The sequence below is a fragment of the Pipistrellus hanaki genome, assembly GCF_964339955.1.
Source record: "Pipistrellus hanaki genome assembly, chromosome: 11".
Taxonomy (NCBI): Eukaryota; Metazoa; Chordata; class Mammalia; order Chiroptera; family Vespertilionidae; genus Pipistrellus; species Pipistrellus hanaki.
In genome coordinates, this window is record NC_140513.1 from 51182881 (window position 1) to 51207373 (window position 24493).

The window sequence follows — 24493 nt, forward strand, 5'->3', positions numbered from 1 at the left end:
CTACTTCCAACTGTGCCTCTGGGGTGCTTCTAGGCTCTCTCCCCGGATCCCCTGTTTCTCTTACCCTCTTCTCCCTCCCTCTGGATTGTTTTTTTTTTTTCTCAACTTTCTCCTCGCCCGGTCTCACCCGCTTCTGCCCACGGTCCTCTCCGTCCCCACCCCCAATCCACCCCCTCCTCTCCCCTGCGCGGACCTGCAGGAACCAGTGACTTTTCCTTCCCCAAGTGGGAGTTATCCACATCAAGCATTTCACCAGGACACATCAAGAAAAAGTAGGCAGGTTCAAGTCAACCATGAAATGGTCACTTTTTAACCCCGTCCTGTCCTCATTAGGGAAATGCTCAAACACAGTCCGTTTTCAAAGGGCGCTCCTAATGAGGCGAGCCTGCCAAGTCTACCAGCTGCAGCCCCCGTAAACCCGGAGCCAGAGAAGAAAGGGCTGGGGGGGGGGGGGAGGCCGGGGAGAGGGGGCGGCGGATCTGGGAAGGCAGGTAAAGTCGGGGAAATTTCGAGAACTAACCCCGAGTTAACCCTTTAGGGCACAGCCCTCCTGCTCCCTCCCCGAGGCAAATCCTCCAAGTCAGCTTTCTAAAGGACGTTCATTTCCTTTGTGTGGGCCTTTTCTTCTTCTTCTTCTTCTTCTTTTTATTTTTTTGAAAAGTCAGGGTAAAGTTGACAGTCTTTGCAGATCAAAGGGAAGAGGTGACCGCGGGGGTTAATCCAAATAAATACTCATTTATCTCTCGGAAATTTTAGGCAATCTCGTTTTAAATGTTTTTTTTAAAAAAAAAAAAAAAAATCCCCCAAGCATCACTTTGTATTGTCCATGAGCACATTACACTGCATCCCTTTCTCACCGGCCTGCGGGCGGGAGGGGCTGTGGGGGTGGAGCGGGCAGGGAAGCTCTCCTGATAATACCAGCTTTAACTACTAGAGTTTCCCTTTGAACAGATATTCAATTTAACCGGAGTTAATTTACCATAAAAGACATTCCCCGTGGCATAAATGCACTCATGTCCTTGAACACACCTCTTTGAATGCCTGGACTCTTACAAAAGCCATTATTTTTCGGGGTCTCTTTAAAAAAAAAAATCAAGTGCCATGTGTGTGTGTGTGTGTATGTGTGTGTGTGTGTGTGTGTGTGTGTGTGTGTGTGTCTTTCCCTCCCTCCTTCCCTCCCTCCTCACCCACACCCCCAGTGAAATCCTGGCACCCAGAGAGCACTCCTTTCAGCCAGAGATCAAGCCAGCCGCTGTCCCCTGGCAAAAGAGGCCCAGTGCTGAGCCCTGGGCAAGTGTCTGCAGACATTGCTGCCCCTCCTCCTGATGAGTTTCCCTCACCAACAGAAACCATTTCCTTTTGTCACCAAAACTAGGTTGCATCCAAAAGTTTCTCACAGGCTTAAAAAGGGGAAAATGGACAACTGTTACCCAGAAGAGCCCACAAAAGCTGCAGCCACACACGAGGGGTAAAAGGAGCAGCCACAGACACAGGTAAGACCCCAGAGAAGACAGCCTGGGGCCTCCCAGGCCTATCCCTTAGGGGGTCAGGTGCTTCCATGTCTGTAGGGCACTTACGGGTAGATACAGTTTTGATGGGCACAGGGGATGCTTCAGTTGGGTTTTGATTTGTTTCCAAGAAAGAGGAAAATGAGGAAGGAGTGATTTTGATGTGGGGGAAAGCCAGGAGGGGAGAGGAAGAATAGGCAAAAAGAGACATCCTGGAAGGGCTCACGGGGTTGGGTGCTCACATGTATATGGCTTTGACTGTCCTCTCGTAGGCAGGATGGCTGACATCCGCCAAAAACACTGCTTCTGGGCCAGCCAATGCCAAGGTCACTGCAGGCCTTCCCAGGATGAACTCTAAGAGAGCCCTTTGGAAAAGAGGGGACTGGTGTGTTTGCCTGTGGGGGACATCTGGCTTCTCTCAGCACACTTGTCCCCCACTATCTTTGGTTTGAGAAATACCAATCCTTTAAATCCCCAGGAGAAGAGGAGAGAAGAGGAAGTGAGAAAGAATTTACATGTTATCTACTTCCCCCCCCCCCATGTCTGTGCCCTGGTGTTAGGAGTGGTTGTAAAGTATCTCCGAAAAGCTTCTGATACTGTCGAAATGGGTCAGCTCCTTCTGAGGCTTTGGTACTTACCTCTCCTAAGTTCTTTCTTCTCTCTCCCCCACACTGAAAGGGCTTAGAGACAGGCCAGTTCCGTTCACCTCATACGCTGCTGGCTTGAAGAGCTAGAAAGTGAAAGGTTCCCGCAGCAACAGGAAAATCTTCTATTTCAGAATTCCTAAAGATTTCCTCCATCGATCATCTATTACCTGCAACCTTGGGGGGGGGGGGGAGTTTCTTTTCTGACAGGTAGTTTATTGATTTGGAGAAGGAATGCCTGGGCTGCAGGTGACTGGATTTTTCAAAACTCAGCTGTATAATTGCAAAAAATGGAGCAATGTTTACCCCATTGGAGCCTTTCGCTGACCTCCAGAGAGGAACTTGACATCTCAAGTATCTCCTAATATTGATTTTCTGTTAACCTTCTCCTTTCTAAGGAAACTCAGCGACAGGTTGCAAATCCTAGGCAGTTTAGGGAAAAGTTTCTTGGAGCTTAACAAAGCTGTCATCTTTAGTACACCGGATGACTTTTTTTTTTTTTTTTTTTAGCTCTTGCTTGTGATTTGAGGGAAGGCTCAACAATTCCACACACCCTGGCTTCATTGCCAATATCAATATTTTAAAACTAAATACAAAAGAGACAGATGACCTCCTGACCCCAGGAAATAGGCCTGCAAAACTGCAAGTACCCACTACACCATGCCCAGGAACCTCTCCTTCTTCCAAATGAACCACACAAAAAAAGCATGTGTAGCTTGGAAAACACAATTTTATACCCACAAGCAGGAACACCAAAAATCCTCTCAAAAAAACACATATATAAACAACCAACAAGTACTGACATTGCCTGTACTTGAAGGGAATTGCAAAAGCATGCCCAGCTCCTTCAGCCTTTAAACTGCTACTATCAAATTAGGATAGCAATTTTTCCCTACTGGAAAATTCACAACCAGTTACCTCCCCACCCCAGCCCCACCCCACCGCCAGGGCCTTGCCTTTCACTGAAATGCATAAATAACCATAGACTTCTTTTTCCCTCCTCTGGGGGCTGTTTGGTGTCCCCTGAGAACAAAACTAAATGAGAAAAAATGACGCTGTTAATAATGTCATTGCTGAAATGCCTGTAAACTCAGTTGTTGTTTTTTTTTTTTTAAAAAAAGTGTCCCACCAAGTGTGCCTACATTTCAGGCATACGTACAAGCTAAGACTGAATCCGAGCACCGACTGGGCCCCATTCCTCCATGAAGGTTAGACAGTTTCCACTTTTCCACAGAGACGAGGCCAGCTCATCAGCAGAGATTCCCAACTGCTGAAGGCATCTGCTCCCAGGGTTACAAAGTCAGCAGTCAGTGGCCCTGTAACTTTTGCATGATTTATTTTAGACTTTGAAAACCACGGTAATAAGGGCCTTGTTTCACTCGCAATAGTTCAAAAGTTACACGCTCTCTCACACAACAACCTCTGCTCTGCTGATACTGCATTGTAGTTATTGTCCTTTTTCAAAAGAGCTGAACGGTAAAGTAAAACTTACTGTCATTTTATTTCTGCGTGTAAATTGGCTTTTGCTACTCAGATACACATGCCTTTGTGACATGAAAACAGATCAGCTTTAAAGAGATGTTCAGAATGTTTTAACCAAGATGGCCAAGCAGCCATATTCTGTATTAGGTATAGAAAGTTCACTGCAAATCAACTCAAACTTTCTGCATCCCTTTCTCTAATTCTTCCCTTCAAAATTGCCATTCTACTTGAAAATCAAAACAATGAATTACAACATAATTGTGCATTTTAACTTTCAAATTAAAATTTAGTAAACACTTGCATAATTACAAAGAGAAAAGACAAAAAAAAAATAAGCCCATACACATTTTTTTTATAGAGAACGGTATCCCTGAAATGAGTCTGAAAGATTGTAACACAAGTTAATAAATATCAGAGCAATAAAATTGTCCAACTGTGTGATGTCACAAACTCCAAAAGCAAAGTTACAGATGTTTGTGACATCACATTCGCTCATAATTATGCTGCTGCTCCGTCTGACCATGTTAAAATGACATGGATGCCTATGTCTGCTAAAGAATAAAAAGACATTTATTTTTGGACATCAAACAATGAAACTGTCACCATTTATTGTACGAAACACTCAGCTAATCAATTTCCTATTAAAACAGCTTTCAACAATACTTAGCTTTTTTAAAATTCATCGGAGCCAGTAAAAACCTTTTCCCAGTGCACAAGAATGCAGTCCCAACCACGAAGGATAATTACCCTTCTAAATACTTTTATTGCCCAAGCACTTTTCCTGTGCTCCCCATCAGTTAAGTAGGAATCTGCAGTATATTGTATCAGTGAGCTGGAGTGCTTGACCTTTGCCCACATATGATTTAATAGGGACTTTTCAGCGCCTGAGCTTTCTCCATCTCTCATGCCATTAAATGAAAACATCAAACCTCAAATGTAAAACTGGAAACCACAACGTTTTGTGTTTCACAACTCTTTGCAGTTTCTCTTTAGGCTGCTTAAAGGTCAGCTGCTGCCTCTCACAGGGCTCCCCCCCCCCCCCCCCTGCAGCAAATGTGCTCCAAAGTCACACTTACTCTGATTTTGATTAAATCTTCAGCTCTCCAGTCAGATACACACATGCGCCCTGCTTATTTACACATGCATTCTTTTCTAACCACATGAGCATGCATGTATGACTTTCTGGGATTTATGCTACTTTAGGGCTGATTTAAATGTCTGTTTGCGTCTGGGTTCCAAAGTTAACTTTTTCCTGCCTGCTGGAAAGTTAAAATTAAAAGTAGGGTGCCACAGGATCCATCCAGAGAAAGTTAGAGTTAATCTTGTGTATTTTGGCGCCCTTTCCCTGCCAGCTACTGTATTGAGTGGGGGGAGGAGGGAACTTGGAGATCTAGTCTGTCCTATCTCAAGTTCAATGGCAGCTCTTCTAACGCAGGAGAAAATGGCCATGTTCACAGACCTCATAATAATTCCAATCACGCCACTTCGGCATCTTGTGTCAAAGTCGAAACTGGCTTCCCCACCCCCTTCAACCCAAAAGCTGCCAAGTCCTCACACACTCTGCATTCAACCACAACTTAATGGATGGGATATTGTGCATTAAAATGTGTCCAGACTTACTGGCGAAGAGAGGACAAGGGAGACACACACACACACACACACACACACACACAGAGAGAGACCTAAGACTTAGCAGGGGGTGGGGGATGAAATCCTAGGGCAAAAACAGAAGGGCAGGGGGGGGCGAGTTTTACTAGGAGCGGGAAGAAATCTATCATAATCTTTTGTTTTTCTAAGTGGGGAGGGGGAAGGGAGGAAGAGGGATAACAATTCAATCCTGCTTTGCAATGAATATTGATTTTTAAAAACTCTACCGCACCAATCAGAGCTAAATAGTACTTTCCCCTCGCTTAAAAATGCACATTTAAATGAAAATATACAAATAAAACTGTGCATATTCATCTTAAAATGAAGAAAAGAAGGCTGTGCAAAAAGAGAGAATGGGCTACAAGGTATAAATGCAGTATCATCTGTACAGTAACTTTTTCCAAAATTGGGGGAGGGGAAAGTAGGAAGTTGAAAACAGGAAAAATGCTACATTTCAGTTTGGACTCATAAGAGTATCGATTGATTCCCTCCATAAAAGGATGATACAGATACTAAAATTGCCAAAGCTAAAAAAAACTTTATCTATTTGCATTAGGTTTGAAAATCCAGTACTATGGCTCAGCCTGGAAAGCAGAATTAACATTTAGGTAAAACAATGTACAAAACATAAACAGGAAAAAATAATAATAATCTGTGTCTGAGATGGAAGAGGCTGCCAGGGGATGGACAAGACAAGTAAACAAACGCCATCATTTCAGAGTCACATACCATCGCACTGTATTGCATTAAACAGATCTTGAGTCTGTGACAGAGCCCTGGCCGCTGACTTCATGTGTCTCAGGTACGGTTTTGTGGCTTTTCCCAAGGGTTGTTTTTGGTGTCGCTTTTTTGTGTGTAGTTAAAAACAACAACAACAACAAGGCAATCCAGGAGTAGTCTTTTTTTTTTTTTTTTTTTTTTTTGTCTGTTTGCTTTAATGACTGGTTCTGCAGTGCCACAATTCTTGACCCCAGAAGAAAAGGCGGTAAAAGTCAAATCTTAACACGCAGGCAAGTCCCTCCGTCTGGATATCCAGTTTGCTTTCCTCTCCTTGGCTGCAGACTGTGTTTCTCCTGGTGGACCTGAAAGCCGTCCAGAATGTGTGTGTGCTTGTGCGTGTGCATATGTGTGTGCGTGTGCATGTGTGTATGCATGTGTGTGCATGTGAGTGTGAGTGTGTGTGCATGCGAGTGTGTGTGTGTGTGTGTGTGTGTGTGTGTGAGAGTGTGTGTGCGCGCGCGCGCCTGCCGCGGGGCTTATTGTTGCGTTGGGAAGGCCGCTCCCAGGGGCGGGGGCCGCCTCTCCACCCGCGCCCCGGGCGCAGGGCAGCGGCCACCGGCGCCCCCGGGGCCGGCTGCGCGCTCGCCTCCCGCCTCCGGATTGGCCCGCAGCGCGGGGAGCCCCGACCCGCCGCCGCCCGCGCCCCGGCCACGCTCAGCCCGGGCCGCCGCCCCAGCGCCTTCCCTTTCTCCCGCTCGCCGCCCCGCCCGCCCCGCCGCCCGGCGCGGGAAGCGCGGCTCTCCGCTTCCGCCTGGCGGCGGGAAGGAGGCCGAGGGGAGGAGCCGGGGGCGGCGCGGCGCTGCATATGCATCAGGGCGCCCGGGGCGGGGGGAGCGGCCCGGGGGTGTGGCGGCCGGCGCGGCGGGGCCGGTCTTAGTGCCGCCGGGCAGGGCCGGGGCGCGCGGGGCGGGGGCGGGGGCGCCCCCCGTGGTGCTGCGGGTCCGGGGGCTCCTGGGACAGCGGAGAGGGGAGAGGGCGGCGGCGCCCCGCAGCCGCGCAGGATTCCTCCCCTAAGGAGAGCGCGATTGCAGGACCGGAGTGACCGCCCCGCTTCCCGCCACGTTGCTCGGCCAACTTCGCCTGCAAGGCCGCGTTCCTTTCCTTTCCACATGTCAGCAAAACTACCCGAGAGAGAGCACTTCTTATTGCCATTTGTGTGCAGTCACGGGATCGTCAGTAATCTAAGAGGAGGGGACGGGGAGAAGTAACCAGCTCCAAAGAGGCAGACCACTTTTGCGTCCCCAGAAGTAAACACTCTAGGCGCGATTGGATAGTGAGTGAATAGTGCTCATACATAAAGCAGGCTTGATGAGTATTTTTAAAAAGTTATACACATGGACTTTTCTGTTCAGTTTTCAGAGGATTTGTTTTTTAAGCATCTGTATGTAGTGCGGTAAAATAATGCCTGTTGTCACTACGTTGTGATACAATTCTGATTTTAAATGGAAATATTAAAGGTTAAAAAAATATATATAACAAGAGCCTTACATGTACTTAGTACTAACCCACATGGGGTTTGGAAAAAAAATATTTTATTACAGGGATCCTGTTATGTAATTGCACAACAGAAAACAATAGCTTCAAATATCCTCTAAAAACCCTGTTCAATTATGTGATTACCAGTGGGACTGGAATAACTCCCAATGAATTGTTCTTATCACTCTACTGAATGTGCGCATGTCAGTATTTTAATCCCAATCGTGTTTACCTTAAAGCCCAAAAGAATTTAAACAACATTGTTCAGGGTCTTAGTTCCAACAATGCATAATTTAAACAAAAAAGACATTTTTGGCCTTATAACAAGAAAAAAAAGGTTTTTCTTCTCCTGCACATATATATATATACACATCATGTTTTGCTGTATGTGAATAATATATCTATTTTCTGTGATAATAAATACAAAACTAAAACTGGGGTTGATCCAATTTGACCTTAGAAAATGGCAAACTTAAAACTAGATTATTAAAGTGAAGGTCTAGCAGATCCCAATTTCCCCTAAAAAAAAAAAAAACACATAAAAACACAAAAAACCCTAAAAGTATATATTTATATAAGTATAGTTTTGGGAATGGAGATTAAGGATGGGGATACACACATACACATGTATATGTTTGCATGTATCTCCACACTCAGCTATAACTTCCAAAGGAAAATTAAATTTTAACATTTATCTTGTTCCAAGTTATCAATAGTTATTTTTAACCACTCAGCTAGTGTAACTATAATTCAGTCTACCCAGGCAATCAATTCAAGTGGATAACAAACAGATCTGTTTCCATAACAGGATTTCCTAATAGTACTTTCATGGTTAAATAATCATATTTTAGCACTAAGAAAACAAAAATAAAATATTAAAACTTAAAAATATTATTTAGGTTGGGGAAGAGAGTGCTTAAATGGACAGTATTATCGAATTCTAAAACTTCTTTAAGTATGCCTCCGAAAGTCTTCTCCCTTGTAATTATCTGAAGTCCACAGCAGAGTTACGAATTCTTCCCAACATCATCCAAAGGAGGAATGACAGTGCAGAGAGATCCAGTTTTGTTTAGGAAAAATTCCAAACACAAAATGGGAAAAGCAATAGGAAAGGGGGAGGGAAAGGATTTTCTGTGCTTCTAGGGATGACGGATGAATCTAGATTTGGTGTCACCTGTCAGAGGATTCCTTGCTAAGCATATTATTTGGTAATACAATGTGCCATTGCATGTTATGCTCAGCCTCTCACAGATTATCTTTTTTTTTTATTTGCATGGCATTTGTTTCTTTTGACATGTGAAGCTTACAAGAATATTTATTTCTATACAACCTCTCTTCTCTCTTTCAAATATGTACATATGTCATAATTAAATGATAGCCAAGGCTATGAAATAAAGAGGATAATTTTCAATCATGTCTTATAAAAACTGGTCTCACTAATTAGTGGTCACCCCAAAGGGTTGTTGCTCCTAAATCTTTTAATTGGCTAATGACCATGGTCTTCTAATCTATAGCATCACTTGATTTTGGTTTTCATATTTTCTCCTGAAAATAAAAATGTTGAAATTAGGAAGTGTTTTAAAGTAGATGCTTTTTCAAAATTAAAATTAACTTAGTTAAAAGCCTTTCCTAGAATGTATTAATGTCCAATACTTTTGTATAATAATCTTTTTAGAAATTATAACTAAGCATTCATTTGTTTAAAATAAGGACTAACATACTTAGGTATTTTGGCCCTCTGACACATCTAACTAAAGTAATTCCAGTAGAAAAGCTAATTTTTATTTATTATTATTATTATTATTATTTTATTTTTATTTTTTGCTTTCAGTTGCAGGCACAATTCATTCCTAAGAACTTACTAAAGATCCTCAAGTACATTTACAGTTTAGATTTTTCTGGTTCTTCTTAAAGCCAATTAACTGGTAATGCAGTTTCTGTATATTTTCCTCAAGTTAAGAATTTTTAAAAATGTACTAGCAACATCTGCATGTGTTTATCATTGAGAATAATCACTATATAATTATTTCTAAAAGGCATGCATTGTAACAATGCTTTATGTCATAATTGAGGTAATTCCTCTACCCCATCTAAACCAGTAATTTTCAGTCATTACCACAAAGGTGTTTATTTTATCTTATTTCTCTATTTCTAAAAAATACAGGAAGTATGTTTTATTTGTATTGTTTTTTATTAGAGTACACACTAATTTATTAGATTATTATATTTAGTCCACTGTGCCAGCTTTTGTGCAAAGTCAATGTATATAATAAAGACTTGATACTAAATAAAACATATACCATCTTTTAAAACAATCGGAGAACTATTTTTTAGAATTTAAAAAATACGTAATGTATAAACCTGTGTAAACATTCCTATTTCATATTGCCTCTGGGAAATAGTATTAATTATTTCTTAATAATTTAAAAATATTTAGAGAGGCTTAAGTTGGAACATTTATCAAAGGCCAACTTTTGGCATTTTGTTGAAGTTCAAGAGATAAGAGGTGTCCCCGTACAGCTTTTATTGAGGAGAGGAGGATGCACACAGTCTTTTGTGCAAGAGGAATACCCCAGTGTAAAAAAACAGCCTCTGGTAACTATTTTTGTTTCTCCTTGGTTATAGTAGTCTTGCGCTATAATCCTGCTATATGCCTCTTCTTTAGATATTGATTGTAAAAACAAACACAGTGTCTTTCCCACCAAACAGTTGCTTATCATACAGAATTATATCTGTAGAAAACACGTCAAGAGATTACCAGATAGGCCCTTGCAATAGAATCGAAACTCCACACTACCCAGGCCAGGCGTTTTCTAGCCATTAAGAGTAGGGATACAAAAATAAACACACACACACACACACACAGTGTTCCTTCTTTCGCTCGCTGCATGCTGCACCTGTGCACACACATATCTGATGACATCTGCTAATATAATAAATCTCAAGTGGTTTGTGGTGTCATCAAAAACCTGAGATGGTGGTATGGCTCACAGCCTTGCCAACCCCAGGCTTCGGTCTTGTTAAATTTCACAGGCTAAACAGAGACAGACTCAGACTCATTCTGTTCATGAACCAGAGGTTTTCAAGAGCAGGTTAAAGTGGTTTATCAAAAAAAAAAAAAAAAAGAAGAAGAAGAAGAAGAAGAAGTCTCTAGCGATGACTCAATGTGTGAAAAATCTTGGTCTCTGATGAATGGTGATAAATCAAAGGTATCTCTCAGCTTTGAAAAAATCACTTTTATCTTGATATGACTTCGCAATATGAAAGCTTGACCTTTCGTAGCCGTAGTTATGTTTTTAAGACTCACTTTAAAAAAATAAATTTAGGAGCATTTCAATCTTCATATCTTGCTTACTCTTACTTTTATATAACTTTAGAATGTCAGCTATCAAAATGCCCACAAAAATAAAAACAATAGAGTTAAATGAATTTCAGCTATCATGATTAAGTTGAGCAAAGAGAAAGCAAATGTATTCTCAAAAATATTTTAGGCTATTTTATGCCATATGTAAGGTTTCTGAAACAACAGAATCACTAAGGTATTTTTTAAACCATTAAAACACACACACACACACACACACACACAAAAAAAAAAAAAAAAAAAAAAAACCCAGAAGCATCTGGCAAGCCTCAAATCAGTAAGGCAACAGGATGCAAAAAAGCACTAGACAGTCGATTGATCCTTCAATGAAATTCTGGCAAAGGATCATCTTGCCTTTTGCTCAGTGGGCCACTTTCAACAAGAACATGGCCAGCCCACTGCATCCACATCCTGTGGTCTCCTTAGTGACAAAGATTCTCTGGCCCAGCCAGTGTGGCTAGGTTGGCTGGCTGAGCACAGTCCCATACACCCAGAAGTGGCAGTTGGGTTTGTAGTCAGGGAGCGTGCTGGAGGCGGCTGATCAATGTTTCTCTCTCACGGATATTTCTATCTCCCTCTCCCTTCCTCTCTCTGAAATCAATAAAAACATATTAAAAAATAAAAAAAGATCCCACTGGGCTGATTTAGAACATGATGACATCATTTCAAGTTGCGTACTACTAAAGAAGATCAATGAAGAGGTTGCCTTTATTCCATAACTAAGAAAGCCTTCATACAGCTCAGGGAGTAGAGGAAGAAAGGGATCCTTGTACAAACACCATCGTGTGCTTAGCATGGGCCCTGTAGGTGCTACAATGCAAGAACGGATAGATACATTTTTGAGGACTTCTGTGTTTTTGACACAAAGGCTTTCAATTCCTTTATGAACACATTCTCCTCTAAATATTTTTTAAAAATATATTTCTTTTCTCTTTTTTTAAATATATATTTCACAGATTTTTCACAGAGAGGAAGGGAGAGGGATAGAAAGCCAGAAATGTCAATGAGAGAGAAACATCGACCAGCTGCCTCCTGCACACCCCTCACCAGGGATGTGCCTGAAATCAATGTACATGCTCTTGACCGGAATCAACCTGGGACCTTTCAGTTCACAGACCGGCACTCTATCCACTGAGCCAAACCAGTTTCAGCTTAAATATATTTCTTTATTGATTTCAGAGAGGAAGGGAGAAGGAGAGAGATAGAAACATCAATGGTGTGAGAGAATCATTGATAGGCTGCCTCCAGCACACCCCCTACTGGGGGTTGAGCCTGCAACCCAGGCATGTGCCCTTGGCCAGAACGAAACCGGGACCCTTCAGTCTGCAGGCTGACGCTCTATCCACTGAGCCAAACTGGCTAGGGCTCCTCTAAATACTTTTAGACAAGCGTAAGCTTCCCATGGGGTATCTTGAAAGCCTTCAAGTAAACACACTAAATAACAACCTCTAGTTTTCTGCCCACTTTATGGGTAGCTGATGTGGGTTTGTAGAATAAAAACAGTACTGATAGACACCAAAGAAAAATGTAAGTAGGGACAATAAGTAAGGTGCCCTCCCCATCCCACTCCACCCTCTCAAACCAAAATAAAACCCTATAATATATCCAGAAGCCAAACTAACAAAGTTGGGAAACTTTTTATATTCTTCATGACATGGGAAGTATTTTTATAAACAACAGGGGGAGCAGGGAGGAGCAGTGCTAGGTGGGAAATTTTAGGCACACAGGGTTTATCCAGCCTGCAACTAGTACAGCCTTCTTTTAGTAACCTATTGTCTAAGAATGGGTGACAAATACACAAGTCAGGGTATAAATATAAGATTTTTCAAGAACATTCCTAATAGCACTATCTGTCTCATTTTCTCTTTATATCTGGCACCATCCTGAGCTGCCCTCTATTATTTCTTTTACCATTATATTAAAAAAAAAAATTTTATACAAAAGTAGAGACACTTTAAAAAAAATGTTTTTACTGATTTTAGAGAGGAAGAGAGAGAAGAGATAGAAACATCAATGATGAGAGAGAATCTACCAAGCCAAACCGGCCAGGGCAAAAGTAGAGACACTTTAAGTGAAGAATTAACAAAATACAAACGTCCACCTACAGTCCTATTACCTAAAATTTGCATATATGCCAATCCAGTTTGCATCTATGCACATATGCTATTTGCATAGTTACATTTTTTAAAAAATACGTTTTTATTGATTTCAGAGACGAAGGGAGAGTGATAGAAACATCAATGATGAGAGAGAATCATTGATTTGGTTGCCTCTGGCATGCCCCCCACTGCAGATTGAGCCCACAACCCAGGCATGTGTCCTGACCGGAAATCGAAACCTGACCAACTGGTTCATAAGTCAATATTCAACCACTGAGCCATGCCGGCCTGGCTACATAAGTATATTTTGAGGTGGCTGCATCTGTTTTACCCTTTCATATTTTTCATGTTGGATTAACTGTCAACATATAAAATTTAGAATATTTTACTAAAAAATCGAGAAATCCTGCTTCTGTTAAAAAGTGGAGGAAGAGACACTTCTGAACAGGTGTTGTGTACAGGAGCAATCAGTTGGAGCCGAGTGGCTGCGGCCTCCTTGATCCCCACAGTTCCCATCTGTCTCGGTTGCCCTAGACTTAGTCCCATTAAGGTTACCGACTTGCTTCTTATACCCATGAGTTTATAACCCTTGACGCATTCCAAATGCTCTTCTAATAGATCAAAAATAAAAATCAGTCCAAAGAGGTAAAGGGACTTGATTAAGGCTAGTGAACAGCAGTGCCAACATCCTATAAGAGGTCCCCTGATTGGAAACAAGTGCTCTTTATAGTAAGGATCATTTCAGAGCCTGTCAGAAGCTGGGGTTCTGGGGCCCAGTAGGGGAGCCTCGGCAGAACTACCATGACCACAAGCTCCCTTACGAACTGAAATGTCCCAGGTTGGCCATCCACCATCTTTGAATCTCTAGGTCAAGACCAACAGTGGATGGCCATAAAGCCAGACACCTGAATCCCCATAAATCCTGGCCCCATTCACAGGGACTCTTCCTCTTTCTCTCACTGAAGTCAAAACACCAGAATGCAAGTGTGGGAAGATGATCACTTTATGGAGATAACATCAAATCCGCTCTAGTAGATAAAGGAGCTACCTAAATAAAGAGGTAAATGCTTTATAATATTTCCATCAGACTTCTCTTCTAGAGATGTGATGACATGCCAAATACCCTAGCAGACAACCACTATCCTAGAAAATATAAAGCTCCCATATCTGTACAGAGACTGTGTTTCCTGAGAGTTCAATCAGGATGCATGGTGCAACCAAGAACTGCTTTTTAATGAATTTTAAGACTTTGAAAAGTTTTACAAATGTTTAAAAAAGTAAAACCTTGTTAGCTATTGTTAAACAAATGGGATTTATAAAAAAAATAAAATAAAAAAAAAGAATAAAAATATCTACTGTCTAAGAAAGCCTGACCTCCAGATTCATGTGGGCAATTCTTAGAATTTGTCCCGAAAGTGGGACTTGACGGCAGTGATGGCCACCTAGTCCATGCCATCAAGAGTCCTGTACAGTTTGCACGTGCTTGTAACTTTTACTCCTCTGACAAGACACCCACCCTCTAGGTTCTAGCCCCAAGTGGAGGAGGACCTGAGAACACACATGCAACATCACAGAGTCGACACAGTAAATAATTGAGAAGCTCATACATTATGTAGGGGTGGAGTCTACAGTTACTCTCTTGGCAGCCATGGAAGTGGTCCATGTCCATCAGTCTCCGGGCTCATTCACAGAAGGTCTGAATGGCCCTTTTTTCTGGCCAAAGCACCATCTTACTTGATCAGCGTGGGCACTCTATTCCCGCACTTAGGAGGCCAGACCCTCTGTGCTGGGTTTCCCTGATGGGGCAGATACGCAGGCTCCTTCCGAGCATTTTTACAAAATGGATCTTTATTGTTGGAAGCATTACAGAAGAGTATTTCAAATGACTACCCACAAGCTGGATCTTCTTTACTGTGACCCTTGCTTGCACCCCAGTTAAGCAAGGCCTCCCTGGGGCAGTAATTTCTCCAACCTTAGACTAGGATGTGTGTCATAACAAGAGATAATAATTACCAGGTACTGAGGTCTGACTGCAGCTCTGCTATGTGCTCAGCATATCACATACATTATCTCCGCCCTTTCAAAGATGAGGAGGAGCCTGAGGCTCAGAGAGATTAGGTTACCAGCAGAAGGTCACAGAGCTCCTCATCCAGACCTTTTATTCTGATTTCAAAGCCCATGGCCATAGCAGACCGGTACCTGCAGCAAAGACTTAGTAATGCTGTAACCACCTAGATGAGTGTGCCCCTTCACAGGAGTTGCCTGGGGAGGTTTCTCAAATATTCCTTAAAGCATTTTTATCACTCTTCTTTTGAAATTTCCTTTAGAACCCCAGGCACATTCTTTTAAACGTTATCAATGGGATAGATCTTTCTCCTTTGAATGTGGATTTGAGTTTTGGATATGGCCATGATTCATTCAATACCCTGTGGTGATTAAAGAACTTATCAAGCTGGGTAAACCAGTTTGGGTCAAAAGCAAGGCATGACAGAATGTAACAGGATTGTTTTCATTCTCCAGTATGTTCTAAGGTAATAGAATAGAGATTTTAAATTTTTTTTATTTATGGATTTTAGAAAGAAATAGGAAGGAAGAGAGAGAGAGAGAGAGAGAGAGAGAGAGAGAGAGAGAGAGAGAGAGAGAGAGAGAAACATAGATCTGCTGTTTCACTTTGGCATTCAGTGGTTGATTCTTGTATGTGCCCTGACCTAACCTGGGCTCAAACCTTCAACCCGAGTCTATTGGGATGATGCTCTAAATAACTGAGCTGCTGAGCCAGAGCCTGGAATAAAGACTGTAGACTTGGGCTCAGAGGCACCGGGATTTGGGGTTCAATGCCTGAAAGTAGTCACCCAAATGCTATGTGATTCAGCATGGCATGGAATAATTCTGAGCCAAGGTTTCCTTACCTTCAAAAAGAGCTTAAAAAAAAAATACCCATGTCAGTGTTGTTTGGAGATTAAAAATACATACAACAAAATATATATGAATGTGTCTGAAATGTAGACCTTCTTCAATAAATATTTCTCCTGAATCTGACTGTCAGATTATTTGTCTCTGCCTTTGTCCTGCAAATGTGGCGAGAGATGACTAACAAGAGTTAATGTGGTCTGTGACAATGACCAGAGCCCCAGGCCCCTCTGAATGCCACTGGGCCTAGCATGTAGCATTTATTTCCCATTCTAGTTTAAAAACCCAAGGGATTGTTCCTAGTTCCCTGATGCTGAGCAAGATGAATTTTTGTTTTTAAATATTCCTTTATTGATTTCAGAGAAAAGGGAGAAGGAGAGAGAAATAGAAACATCAATGATGAGAGAGAATCATTGATTGGCTGCCTCCTGCATGCCCCCTATTGGGGATCGAGCCCACAACCCAGGTATGTGCCCTTGGCTGGAAACACTGAAGGATCACCTGTGGCAGGTCCTGGTTCCAGGTAAGACAAGAAACACTGCTCCTGTCCTCTGTAACAGTTCCAACAGGCTGGCTTATGACAGGCATGGGATGATACTTCCCCAGTGACAGGAATGGAGATCCCATTGACACAAAGAGTGTCATTCATATACTGAGTAAGATAGAACTCTTCAGGCAACTGATGAGCACCTGCTATGTCCAGGCGATATACAGTGTGAGCAAAACAAGCAATATTCTAGCAGAGAGGACAGAGACCTGGGGTGGGGAGGGAGGACAGAGAACAGAGGGAGAGCTAACAGAGGCACGCAGTGTTTGGGTGTTGTTGTCCTGAGCTCATATGCCTGCGAGGCTTCTCTGTGAGGTCAGCAGGGTGATCTGAGAGTTCTAGAAACCTTGCAGCAAGATGTTTATCGGAAGAAGGAAAAGAAGAGTATGCAAAAGTGTTTGCAACATACAGTGAGTCAGGGATATCTCTCAGGGACAAGGGACAGGGGCAGCCTCCAAGGGCAGCTTTAGAGCTTTGGCAACGGATCTGAAACCACTCTGCTCTCTCCTGGGCAGCGACCTGCAAGCCTCCATGCCATGAGTGATGTTTTCCCTTTCAAGCCGATGTATGTTCCTTTTCATGTTATAACACCTATTGTGTATCTTAACGCCTTCATCTTCTTAACCTTTCTATAATACAGGGGCCATATTGTTCCCATTCTACAGATGGGAAACTAGGGTTCAGAGGGAGTAAATAACTTACCCAAAATCAATAGCTCCCATGTGTCAGAGGCAGGATTTGAACCTCCACAGGGTGGTTCTAAACCCTTGGCCGCTAACCACCAATTTTATGGAAACATATTCTTCTCCCCTCTCTGCCCCAAACCTAGAGTGGCTCTGCCCAAACTTGAAATCTCTGATCCTTTCTACAGGGCTCATTCTAAGCTCCAAAACTCCCTACCAAGGAGCCATAAGTATGGGCAACTTGTCAACCTACAGAGTGACATTAAAAGCCATCAGACTTAGTCACTGAGCAGAAAAGAGGCACCTCAGCAGCCTTGGCCTATATCTTTGGATCCCTAGAGAACGAAACCTAAGTGACTTCCCCCATCTCTCTTCCCATGGTTTAAAAAAAATAAATTGTCCATTCATGCAAAGGAACATTACACAGCAATAAAAAAGAACAAACTTCTCTATAGCATGCATGTAGAAAAGTGCACATCATTATGTATGTAGCTACATGAACTATCTATGTCACCACCATCAAATTAAAAGATGGAACATTATTGGCGATCCAGAAACCACATGCTACTCTCTGCCAATTATTACCCCCATAATCCTCCCCAGAGATAACCACAATGCTGATTTTTAACCATATAAAAGTATAGAGTCTGTTTTTGAACTTTATATAAAGGAAAGCATGACATTTATTCTTTTATGTCTGAACTGTTTTGTTCAACATTCCATTGAGTTCCTGCTGTTGCAGATAAAGTTCCTGTTGTTTTGTTGTGTGGGGGGTTTATTTTTTTTCCACTTTGCAGTATGGAATTCTATTGTGCACGTACGAAAAACCTATTGTATACCTGACAACCACTGGGTTGTTTCCAGTTTGAAGCCACTACAAATAATGGAGACATAAGTATTTTTCTGTTGTACATATGTATGCATTCTCTGGGCATAAGCTAGAAATAGAATTTCTGAGTTATTTCTGGGTTATGAAGTAGTCTATAATAAATTTTAGTATGCCGAAACCGGTTTGGCTCAATGGATAGAGCGTCGGCTGGGGGACTGAAAGGTCCCGGGTTCGATTCCGGTCAAGGGCATGTACTTTGGTTGCGGGCATATCCCCAGTAGGGGGTTTGCAAGAGGCAGCTGATTGATGACTCTTTCTCATAGATGTTTATAACTCTCTATCTCTCTCTTCCTCTCTGTAAAAATCAATAAAATATATTAAAAAAATAAAAAATAAAAAAAATTTTTAGTAGATAATCCAAATAGATTTCCAAACCGAGTGCGCTGATTTATATTCCTACCAGCAGTGTATGAGACTTCTAGTCCATTCACATCTTCAATAGTACTTTGCATACTAGAAGCTGGTCTTTTTCTTTCTAATAACTGCAATATAGTAATATCTCAGTGGTGGTTTTCACTTGCACTTTCCAGATGATGAATTACTTTTCATCTGTATCCTGGCCACGTGGATAACCTCTTGTAAAATGTCTGCTCAGATGTTTTGTCCGTTTATTTAGTTGGGCCCTCCTGCGTTTGTTCTTCTTATTGCTCTGTAGCTCTGTATACCCTGTGAGCGTGAGACCTTCGTCAGTTCTGTCTCTTGCAGATTTCTCTTCCCACCTTGTGGCTTGCAATGTCACTCAATGTTAGTATTTTTTGTGAGGTTTTTATTTTTTTTAAAAAACACACTTATTAAGGAATAAATTCCATATAATAAACTGAACATATTTAAAGTGTGCAATTTGATAAGTTTTAACATATGTGTACACTTGTGAACTCCAAAAGGTTCTCTGTGACTCTGGGTTAACTCTCTCCCCGTTACCCCCTTTTCTTCCCTCCTCCACCCCCCACACCTGCTTCCCTCCTCCCCCCCCCTCCCCTCTGCTTCCTCTTCCTCATTCCCCCTCCCCTACAACTACTGCTTTGCTCTCTGTCATTGTGATTTGGTTTGCATAGTCTAGAATGTCATGTAAATGGAATCGCACAGCATGTATTCTTTTTTTGTTTGGGTTCTCGCATTCATATTTTTGTGAATATCAATAGTTCATTTGTTGTTATTACTGCATAGTATTCCATTGTATAGTAACTTATCCATCACTTGTTGATAGGTAATTAATTGTTTGTAGTTTGGGGCTATTATGAATAAAGATTTATGAATATTTTGTGTGCAAGCTTTTGTACAGACAGAAGCTTTCAGTTCTCTCCATTAAATACCTAGGAATGTAGAATCTCAGAGGGAAGGTGGGGTAGGGGGTGGGAGGGGCGGTACAGGAAGAGATCAACCAAACAATTTATATGCATATATGCATCACCCATGGACACAGACAATAGAGTAGTGAAGGCCTGGGGTAAGGGGTGGAAGTGGGCTAGAAAAGGTCAATGGGGGGAAATAGAGGGAACTTATGTAATATAATAAATATTAAAAATAAATAAATACATAGGAATGCAATTTCTGGGCATATGTTAGGTATCTCTTGAAAGATTAGGTACCTCTTTTTAAGGAATGGTCAGTTAGTTGTTATCCAAAGTGTTTTATAATTCTATCAGCAATGCATGAGAGTTCCAGTTCCTCCACATCCTCATAACTCAGTATGATCAATTCTTATCTTTTTACCTATTTTTAAGGTAGCTGGTGCATTCCATTATCATTAACTTTTTTCCCCCCTCATAATGTTCAGCATCTTTTTAAGTGCATATTTGCCATTCTTATATCTTCTTTACTAAAGGTAAAGTATCTTTAAATCTTTTGCCAATAGAGCTTTTTTGTATATTGTAGATGCAAGTCCTTTATCAAATATTTGAATTAAAATATTTTCTCCCAGACAGAGGTGTTTCTTTTCATTCTCTTTACCATGTCTTTTATAGAGTAGAATTTTTAAATGTTGATGAAGTCAAAGTTATGGATCATGCTTTTGGCTGGACATTGGGCTCGCCATGGTTCAGTGCTGACCTGTGAACCAGAAGGTCACATTTCAGTTCTCAGTCAGTGCACATGCTGGGGTTGCAGGCTTAATCTCCAGTAGGTGGTGTGCAGAAAACAGCTGATTCATGATTCTCTCATCATAGATATTTCTGTCTCTGCCTCCCTTTCCCTTCCTCTCTGAAATCAATAAAAATATACTTGAAATAAAATAAATTTTGCCTAAGCCAACATCACAAAGATTTTTCTTCTTTTTTGTTTGACATTTTTATAGTTATACTAGGGGCCCAGTGCATGAATTCATGCACCTTGAAAGGAACTGTGGGCTATGAGGCTGTGGTGGGTCTTGGCCCATCCTCCCATCCTGCCCCTCCCTCCACAGTCCAGCCTGCTTACACCCACTGACAGCGTGGAGTGATTGGGACCAGTACCAGCAGGGGGGTGCAAGTGGGCCTGGCGCCCTCAGTGGGTGTGAGCAGCAGCTTCTGCCCCTATTACCCCATGGGAGTAGGGGGAGGTGGAGAAGTTCTCAGGGGCGGTCAGGGCCGGCAGCCAATGCTTGCACCTGCTGATGGCCTGAGTGATCAGGGCTGGCACTGGGCACCCGCAGCGGGTGTGAGTGGTGGCTCTGGTTAGGGTTAGGGTTAGGGTTAGGGTTAGGGTTAGGGTTAGGGTTAGGGTGTGAGCAGGACCTGGGCAAGTGGGACTGCGGCACTTGGGAGCAAAGAATTTTTAGTAACCATCAGAGGCTTGCCCCAATGACAGCGACCAGCACTCCGTCTTGGTCTGGCACCCCCACTCACCTAAGATATGATTCTATCTTATCAGTGATGTTTCTATCTCTCTCTCCCCTCTCTCTTCCTCTCTCCACCATCCCACTGCAGCTGATGCCCACCATATTCCACACTCTACCTGCTGCCGACGCCCTCCCTTTTCCACAGGTACCTCCTGGTGGTCAGCGCATGACCTGTTGTTCAGCTGTACTGCCATTTGGTCTATTTGCATATTAGGTTTCTATATATATATAGATGGCTTACATGAGGTCCATGATCTATTTTGATGTAAATTTTGTATATGGTGTATAGATTGGAATTTAATTTTTTTCATATGGATATCCAATTGTTGCAGTACCATCTGTAGAAAAGACTGTCTTTTTTCTACTGAATTGCCCTTTATAATGTTGTCTATATATGTGTGGGTCTATTTCTGCATTCTCCATTCCATTCCATTAATCACTTTGCCTATCTTGATGCCAATAGCATACTGTTTTAGTGCTTATAGCATTTTAATAACACTTGAAATCAAGTCATGTTAGTTCTCTAAATTTGTTCTTTTTAATGTTCTTTAAATTTGTTCTTTTTAATGTTGTTTTGATGAATTCTTCTGGTATTTTGTTTGCTTTTTAACAAGTTTTCTTTAAGAAACCATGATTCTTCCCTAGCTGGTTTGGTTCAGTGGATAAAGCATTGGCCTGTGGACTAAAGGGTCCCAGGTTCAATTCCAGTCAAGGGCACATGCCCAGTTGTGGGCTGGATTCCCAGTGTGGGGCATGCAGGAGACAGCCAATCAATGATTCTATCTTATCAGTGATGTTTCTATCTCTCTCTCCCATCTCTCTTCCTCTCTGAAATCAATAAAAATGTTTTTTAAAAAGAAAGAAAAGAAACCTTGATTCTGATGAGACAGATACTCCTCCAACTTGGAGCTAGAAATAACACCTGTGGGTTTTAATTCCTTCATTTATTTGGGCTTAAAAGTAATTTTAACTCACATCTTTTATAAATTGCATGAACAGCAAAGGGAGTAGGGTTGTGATGGTATTAAGTCAGTCTTCAATTATTGTGGTAACTGACAACCAACGGAGAACCTGACCTTTTTGGAAAGATCGGCCATTTTGGGGATGGGAAGCCAAGATGGAAAATGGAAGGGAAAGGAGCCTTTAAGTTATAGTAATTCTTGCAAGTTACTAGCTATTGTGCTGGCTGTCTTGCATATAGCATCTTATTTTATCCAGGATCACTGTAATTTCCATTCTAGGAATATGGTCTAGAGCAGGGTCAGCAAACCTTTTCTGTAAAAGGTCCAGAAAATGTGAGGCAGGGCCAACTTCATGGTCACGGACCTATGCATTAGCATGGCACGAAGTGTTTGGAAAGGTTCTGCAGTTGGTTTAACTATGCTCTGCTGTCCCCATGCAGAAACTTTTGGTTGTTGTTGTGTCTTTTTTTTTTTTTTTTTTAATAAGAGGCTCTAAAGTTTAATTTTAAACTGGATATTTTCCATATTTTAGGTTTTGTGGCCAGGTAGCCCCTGACACAGCTACGTGATGCTGCCCATATTACACGAATGCAGTCATAGGCAATATGTGAGCAACAAGCCTAGCTCGGCCTCAATAAAACTTTACGTGTGGATGTTGAAATTTGAACGTAATATTATTTTTACATGTCATGAAATAGACTTCCTTTTTTGTTTTTTTGTTTTTCATTGCCTTGTTTAAAACGTAAAAGCCATTTTTAGCTCGCACGTCATACAACACAAGCAATGGGTTCTATTGGGCCTGTGGGTAGTGCATTTCTGGCCCTACCCTAGAGGAATTCTTGTCCATGTGCAACAGGAAGTTCACATCACAACTGTTCCTAGATGCTCCAAGCTAGACACAACCAAAAGTCCCCATAAAGATAGAAAGGATAAAAACATTGTCATTTATTTACATATAATATACGGTTGAAAGAAAGTAGCAAGTCATAAAAGAATAAATGCAGTATGCTTTTAAGTATAAAGTTAAAAGAAATAGGCCTACATAAGTGCTAAAACTAAAATTTAAAAAATGGCCCAGCCAGCATGGCTCAGGGGTTGAGTGTTGACCTATGAATCAGGAGGTCAAGGCTCAATTCCAGGTCAGGGCACATGCTCAGGTTGGTGGCTCAATCCCCAGTTGGGGGTATGAAGGGGGCAGCCAATCAACGATTCTCACTTATTATTGATGTTTCTATCTCTCTCTCCCTCTCTCTTCCTCTCTGAATTCAATAAAAACATATTTAAAAGAATAGAATAGCCCAAACCGGTTTGGCTCAGTGGATAGAGCGCTGGCCTGCGGACCAAAGGGTCCTGGGTTTGATCCCAGTCAAGGGCATGTACATTGGTTGCGGGCACATCCCCGGTGCGGGGTGTGCAGGAGGCAGCTGGTTGATGATTCTCTCTCATCGATGTTTCTGGCTCTCTATCTCTCTCCTTTCCTCTATGTGAAAAATCAATAAAATATATTTTAAAAAAAGAATAGAATAGAATAGAATAGAATAGAATAAGGAAATGATCTTATGAAAAATCAGAATGATGGTTACCTCTTGGGAAAAGGAGGTGATGAGGAGGGGACGGCAGAGGTCCTGGCAGTGCTGTATTTCTTCACCTGGGTCTTGCCTACCTTCGTTGTTTGCTTTGTGTCTATTTCTTGAACTATACCTTTCATGTATCTACTCTGAAATGCATGTCCATCATTTAAAAATGTTAGTTAGTAATTCTAACCCTGAGTTGGAGTGTGGAGCCTCATTTCAGAGTGAGGTTGGGGGCCAGGGAACTGCCTGCCCAGGCCAGGCCACATGTTCCACTCCCCGAAGCTCCTTTCACACAATTGTGGAGACCTCTGGCATCCATCTGGCCCTGGGCCTCACATGTGCCAAGAAGCGTCTTGGCTTTTATACAAGCAGTCTTCAAATGTTTTTCCTTTCAGTTTACTTTTGTCTCAGATGCTAATACTCTCTGCCAAATTCCCTCAAGGTCAAATCCATGTTATTATGGGTTCCATTGTTGAGAGGCCTTTCTTATGTTGCAAATTCCATTTTTCCTAATTTCAAAATATAATTATAAATAATTCAATCACCTAGAGTTGGGCGGTGGATACGTGTACAGGCTACTCTCCCTTTATCCCTCTGCTCCTTGGTGTTCATTCTTTGCTTAGTATTTCTTCCTCCTGGTTCTCTATGAGTGGCTGAAGGTTGTCATTAACTGGGCAGGACTAAATGGAAAGGGAAAAAAACAACATGTATTCACGGAGATGATTTTGAGTGTAGGAGGAAACCAACTTCACTGAACCTATCAGCTATGTGTTCATAGCGAGCATCCCAGACTCTCTGAGTCTTCTTTTCTTTTATTAATAAAATAAAAGAATCCTATGAGAGTTCTTGGGAGAATTAGATATGTAGAAGGTTAAATGGGAAAATGGTGCCACTGCATGACTTATCATACACATGCCATAAATTTTAGTATTCTTTCCCTCTCCGTTCTCCCTCCCCTTACTATCTTCTCTTCCTTCCTTTATTAGCTTATTCGCAATTTTTTCTGCCTACCCTGCCCCACCATGTTATCCAGCAATTGCATAATGAGAGAAAAGGATGGGAAGCAGGTGGGGAACAGGAGAAAGTTAAAGGTAGGAAGAAGATTCTTCTCACAGG

At 41.9% G+C, this 24493-nt stretch overlaps 1 long non-coding RNA gene across 1 annotated transcript in view; it reads left to right on the top strand.

Moving 5' to 3' along the window:
- The first annotated feature begins 1229 nt into the window (after nt 1-1229).
- The window catches only part of LOC311629816, a 41544-nt gene continuing 18280 nt past the window's right edge, over nt 1230-24493 (top strand). Inside the window, exon 1 of the long non-coding RNA XR_014796262.1 lies at nt 1230-1493. This is a non-coding gene — a long non-coding RNA (uncharacterized lncRNA). The remainder of the gene's footprint in view (nt 1494-24493) is intronic.